This window comes from Rattus norvegicus, chromosome 7 (genome assembly GCF_021556685.1).
Source record: "Rattus norvegicus strain SHRSP/BbbUtx chromosome 7, alternate assembly SHRSP_T2T, whole genome shotgun sequence".
NCBI lineage: Eukaryota > Metazoa > Chordata > Mammalia > Rodentia > Muridae > Rattus > Rattus norvegicus.
The window spans coordinates 135,358,256-135,365,000 of record NC_141540.1 but is presented as its reverse complement, the minus strand read 5'-3'; the positions used below and the strand labels follow the sequence as shown (position 1 = coordinate 135,365,000).

The window sequence follows — 6,745 nt, the reverse complement described above, 5'->3', positions numbered from 1 at the left end:
AGGGTGGTGGTGAACAGCTGAGTCAAAATCCCCCATTGCTCTTAAACTACAGAGGTTGAGGGAATAGAAAAGGTACTATATACGGATAGGTAGGTAGATAGATAGATAGGTAGGTAGGTAGGTAGATAAATAGATAGATAGATAGATAGATAGATAGATAGATAGATAGATAGATAGATAGATAGATAGATAGATAGATGGATGATAGATACAACAGAAAGAGTTTTTACATAGATTTTACCACTACATTCAGTAAATTAGAACTTGCTAAAGAACACAAATCAAACCAAAAAAGCGTCTCAGATTCGGGTGGGGGCACCTCATATTTTACATACTTCAACACACTTTTTTCTTAATGTCCATACACTAATATCAAGGTAACACACACACACACACACACACACACACACACACACACACAATTATACACACACCAATGTTCCACGGAGAGTAGAATGAATCATAGAAGCCTAGATGTTCTCCCACAGGTCAAACACACCCGCGGGCCTGTGGCATTTTTCAAAATAGAAATGGAAAACTAGTTTTTAATTCAGTCACGATGGAGTTCGCAAACACACAGGCCTTCCCCTTTCCTTCCTGGAAGGACGCGGAGGAAGTGCAACCTGTTCCTTTCCCAGGCAGCCGGGGGCTTGGGTCCCTGCGCCCCGGAATCGGTGGAGCGGGAAAGTTCGGGCTGCCCGCGGCCGGTCCCCCGGAACCCCGGGTGGCTCTGTCCCCGCCCGGCTCCCGCGTCCCCGGCCCGCGGGGCTGCCGGCATGCGGGGTTCCGGCCTGCCTGCGCGCCCGGGGCTGCGGGCCGAGGGCTGCGGGCCACGTACTCACCGGAGGGCGCGCGGCTCAGCCACCGCGACGGACGCAGGACGAGCGGCGACACGGGCCGCGGCGCGCTGCTGTCACCCGGCTATAAATACCGCGGCCCACGCCGCCGCCTACGCCGGCCGCCCTCGCCGCTCCCGCCGCGCCGCAGAGTCGGCCCCGGACCGCGCCGGGCACATGCCGCCCCGCCCGCCCGCCCGCCCGCCGCGCCTCTGCGGAGCCAGACGGGACCGGACGGAACCGGGCGGGGCAGGGCAGGGCACCGCAGGGCACGGCTGGGCAGGAGCGCTGCGGCGGCCTAGGGAGAGCGCCGCCCGGCCACGGCCTGCTGGAGCCGCATCAGCTGCATCCTGCGGGGAACCTGCGCGTCGCCAGTAGCGGGGACGGCTAACTTTCTAAGGGGACCTTGGTCACACAGCATCCCTGCCTGCTGCGGTGTGCTGTGTGAAGGGTGGGGGTGGGGGTGGGCAGAGGGACGTGCTCGCTCTCTCTCTCTCTCTATAGATAGATAGATAGATAGATAGATAGATAGATAGATAGATAGATAGATAGATAGATAATGTGTCTGTGTCTGTATGTATATGTATATATGCATATATATGTGTGTGTGTCTTTGTGTGTCTATGTATATGTAAATTTATATGTATATATGCATATATTTGTGTGTATATGTATATATTCACATATGCATATATACACATGTGTGTATGTATATAGAGTTGCACACATATATATGTAAATATGTGTGCACATATAGCTAGATTGGTACATGAATGTGTGTATATATATACATATATAGTTATCTGTATGCATGTATATATATTCACATATGCATGTACATATATGTGTGTATGTATATATAGATGCACACATATGTATATATAAGTAAATATGTGTGCATGTACGTGAATTTGTGTCTGTATATATGCATATATAGATGGTTACCTGTACAGGAATAGTGTGTGTACATACATGCATACATACACACAAAAATACAAACACACGTACAAATATACACTAATGTAAACATTATACAAATATGTAAGTCCCCATACAGCCATGCATGCACGTACACATAAGCACATCTCTGACTCTCGTCATTGGTGCAGTTACACAGTTCTCTTCAGCATGAGTCAGGAGGTACCTTTGACCTGCTCTGAGGAACCCCTCTCTTTCCGTCATGTATGTCTGCTGCTTACTCTACTAATAGCAACTGCTCCCTCAGCTTGCTGGCGGCTTTAATGTGTTAAACGTTGCTATATCCAGCATGCTGATAGCTAGCTTCTGCAGACTGACAGCTCGTGCTAATGGGAATGATCACATTCTGCACAGCGAAATGGAAATGGAGATCATTTTTGGGTGCCAACAGTAGCAAATTTAGGAAGGCAAGGGCAGCCCTTTTCCTGGCTGGACTGAGGATTCAGGAGTTTTAGGAAGGAGAGACAGCTGAGATAATCTGCAGATTTGAAGGGCCATGGAGAGCAAGTCCTAGGGACTCTGCAATCCCAACTGCTGGCTTCACATTTTTTGCAATTGACAGTGGTCATAGTTTATTTTCTGGAAACTGTGGCTTAGCAAGGCTCCTTCACAGTACTTCTACACATTTCCTTGAGTGTGTCCTATGTCAGCATTGTGTGCATTTCACTGATATTTGGTTTTTACTTTTTTTTCCCCCTAGTTTATTTTAACTCCATCACCACCAGGCTTTTAGCTGCTTGAGAGCAGAGACAAAATCCTACCACTGCCCCCCTCAGCACCCAGTGAATTCCAGGAACCGTTCAGTGAGTTAGAGATTAATTTCGAAGATGAATTCTCGGATTCTGCTGTACTTTTATTATTATAATTAGGATTCTTTCCCCCACACAGTTATTAGACGGTTATTTTCACGTGCATTCTGTATGAGGTGTTTCCCACTTCAAAGACTATTGGGTAAGACCGAACTTGAAAATATGGCTTTGTCTGGCCCCAGATGTGTGGAGCTTTTTTACTTTTAGACCATTCCCTGTTTAGTAGTAACTTAAGGAATAAGCTTGGATGTCTGGGCTTCCATTCTCCAGTCAGCCGCATCAAGGAGAAGGCCTGAAACTTCTTTAGTACGAGTGTCTTGTCTTTACCTCCTCCCAGAAGCTAATGGGCTTGACCTGAGTGGCCACCTAGATGCTCCTGGTAAGCCTTATTCCGGGACCTGGCAAAGCTTCCGCTTGGGTACTAGTAGGTGACTTACAGAGATAAAAGCTCAACACATATCGTGTACCAGGTTCAATGAATGCATGGGGCACAGTTGCCCCCCCAGGTTTCCCGTTCTTGCAGAGCCCAGCAGTTCACTCAAGATCTCACAACAGCCCATATTGCAGCCCTCCATACCCCCTCTCCACCTATCAGGGAACGTGTGGGTTTCACAGTACGACCTGGAAGGCAGAATGTCTACGTGAATTCTAATGCTGCCACTTGCTAGCAATAGCCTGAGGCAAATTGCTTCAGTAGGAATCCCCTGGTTTTGTCTTTCTTCGACACTGAAATGCTGATATGTTCCAACCTGACAGGGATTAGAAGGCCTATTGAAGGACAAATCCTACTGAGAACAGAGGCTACTGTCCTCCCTATTTACTCTGATTCTGTCCCACTATCTACCTCATAGACGTGTCAGGAGCTCTACACGACCTCACGTACATAAAATACCTTTAGCCTTGGGTATATAGTAGGTGCTCAATGAATGCCAGTCTTCCTACTTGTCAAGACTTTCCTCGGTGTCAAAGCTATTAATTCAATATAAGTGGTGACTGTTAAAGAGAAAAGGGCTGGAGAGAGCACCCAGCCGGTAAAGACTAAGTATCACAGCCAAGGAGACGACACAGTAGTCCCTCAGAGCAGCGTTGGTCATCACTTGGTTGCAAAGGCAATATGGTTCAGAGTTTACAAGAGAATCCAAGATGGCGGTGCTTCAGATGACCCATCCCGCCAACCAAATTCCAGGCTGAACAGCACCATGCATTTTACATGAGTTTAGTGAGTTGGCCACAGTTGAAGGCAGAGTTGGGGGTAAGTATGGACGTCGTTTCATTAGCATGATGGTAAAGTCTGATTGAAAACCTACAGGATTGAGAGCGGCCCAGGAGAGAACACGTATTAGTAAGTTTGTGAGGATACCAGATACCAGATTAGTAAGCTTGTGAGGATACTGCGTATGGGGCAGTAGCAAAGGGAGAACTCAAATGTGGGTGCCATTATCCAATAGGCTGGGCAGACAAGTCAAAGGAGGAAGACAGCCGGTATATAACAGCTTCACTCTTCCTTAGCAAGAACGTCTGTTGTTGCTGCTGCAGTTACCCATGGCATCAGCCTCCAGCCCTAGAAAGCAACCTGAGTAAACCATGAGAGGAAGCTCCGCCTCCCACACCCACACTCTCCAGGGACTTCCTGTGTCATCAGCCCTGTACGAGGGCTACATCATTTGTCCTGGGGCTTCAAACAACCAGGTTCTCAGCTTGTCCAGTATTCAGATGGCCATTGTTCAACGACCCAGGCTTCAATTGTGTCCGCCAATCCGATAACACACCACTTTAAAATTGTGTGTGTGTGTGTGTGTGTGTGTGTGTGTGTGTGTGTGGTATGTGCAGATGTGTGTGTGAATGTGGATGTGGGAGGGAGTGTGTTGTGAGAGTGTGGGAGCATGTGTAAGAATGTGAGAGACAGAGAGAGAGAGAGAGAGAGAGAGGCAAGAGAGAGAGAGCAATGGAGGGCAAGGGGGAGAGAGAGAGAGAGAGAGAGAGAGAGAGAGAGAGAGAGAGAGAGACAAAGACAGAGAGACAGAGAGAGAGAGATAAAGAAAGAGAAAGAGAAAATATATCCCAGAAAAAAAGTATGAACCAGAAGAAGAGCTGGGAAATATCATCTCTTAGGCAAGACAGAACCACTGTAATTATGAACTCAAAGCAGCTGTAAATGCCCACACTAGGTCTTCATAAAATGGCACTAGTGTAGATGGGAGAGGGCTCCAAGGTCCTACCCCTCCTTGCTGAATTATTTGCTGATAGATTCTGGGAGAAGGGAGGTCATTGCCTTCCTTGTATATCTATTGATGAGCCCACCAGGCTCCAGTGGAGAGTTCCAACCCATGAGTCACACAAATTTCCCCGGACAAACTAAATGAATCACAAAACACAGAAGTCCTAGAAATGGGAAAGGACTTGTGACCAGCAGGAGAGGCTGACAGAGACAAGAGAAAATGAGAGAGAGGAGAGAAGAGTGACCAGAATGCATAGACACATTAAGGAATTGTCAAATGATAAAATTAACAAAAAATATGTCTTAAGGGAAAATCTCTATGAAAGGCCATATTTGTGAGCCTAAAACTCAGACATGAGCTTATAAATCGTATTTTCCCATCTACCTTTCATGTCCTTCTACCTAAAGAATACAATTTACTGGTGCTTTGCTTGCTTTTAAGAAAAAGGCAGGGTCCATGTGTCTTTCAGTGATTGGTAGAAATTTTGATTGTGTTAAGTATCCTGTGGTCTTTGAATGAAAATGGCCCCCATAGGCTCATAGGGAGGGCCACTATTAGGACACTCTAGGTCTTGTTGATGTAGGTGTGGCCTTGTTGGAGTGGGTGTGGCCTCGTTGGAGTGGGTGTGGCCTCGTTGGAGTGGGTGTGGCCTCGTTGGAGTGGGTGTGGCCTTGTTGGAGTAGGTGTGGCCTTTGAGTTGGTGTGGACTTGTTGGAGTGGGTGTGGCCTTGTTGGAGTGGGTGTGGCCTTGTTGGAGTGGGTGTGGCTTTGTTGGAGTGGGTGTGGCCTTGTTGGAGTAGGTGTGGCCTTGTTGGAGGAAGTGTGTCACTGGGGGTGGGCACTGAGGTTTCAGATGCTCAGCCAGGCCTAGTGTTTCACATTCTCTTCCTTGATGCCTGCAAATCCGGATGTAGAACTCTTAGCTACCTCTCTAGCACCATGTCTGCCTGTGAGCTTCCATTCTTCCCACCCTGACGATAATAGACTGAACCTCTAAACTGTAAGTCACCCGCAATTAAATGTTTTTCTTTACAAGAGTTGTTTGTTGTGGTCACGATGTCTCTTCACAGAAACAAAACCCTAATTAAAACACTGCCCCCCTTTAAATCAAGAGGAAACCATAACTGTAAACATCTATACTTTCTATCAACACAATCAATCAAGGACACTTGAACCTGTGATTATGGATTCCAATTAAAACTGCCTTTAATTCCTAATAGGTCAGTCTGAGCGGTGGTAATTCTATACTCTGAATATAAAACACTTGCGTTCTTTACTGCTACATAGGCAAGAATGGAAATTTGATCATAATTTGTGTTTTGTTTTGTTGTTGTTGTTAGCAACTTGACACAAGCTAGAGGTGTCTGGGAAGGAGACCCTCAACTGAGAAAATGACTCTGTCAGATTGGCCTGCAGGCTAGTCTGTGTGGTCTTTTCTTGATTGGCAGAATATAGGACTCAGTGATGTCATCCCTGGGCAGGGGCTCCTTGTTCCAGTAAGAAAGCAAGCTGAGCAAGCCATGAGAGCAAGCCTCCCTCCATGGCCTCCGCTTGCGCTCCTGCCTCCAGGTTTCTGCCTTGAGTCCCTGTCCTGACTTCCTTCAAGATAGACAGCAAGACATACGCTGAAACAAAGGCTTTCCTCTGAAAGTTGCATCTGGTCATGGTGTTTACCATAGCAATGAAAAGCAAACTAGGACACTCTAAAATTTCCTCTGGTATTTCAAAGGCAGTGTCTGGAATCCCAGGATTCCTCTCACCCATCCTAATTTCAAACGTCCGTTTCTTTAAAAGCACCATGAATTTAAAAGAAGTGAAAATTACTTGTGTGTGTATTTGAAAATCATGGTCCTCTCTCCTGTAGCCATGAAGTACAAAACCCTCACCCTCTTCCCATGGCCAG

General features: G+C 46.9%; 1 protein-coding gene across 1 annotated transcript in view; it reads right to left on the bottom strand.

Moving 5' to 3' along the window:
- Tmem117 (transmembrane protein 117) overlaps positions 1 to 960 on the bottom strand; it is a 468,392-nt gene extending 467,432 nt beyond the window's left edge. The window contains 1 exon segment of the mRNA NM_001271239.1: positions 843 to 960. The gene's annotated coding sequence lies outside the window, so the exon portion shown is untranslated.
- Between the last annotated feature and the right edge of the window lie 5,785 nt (positions 961 to 6,745).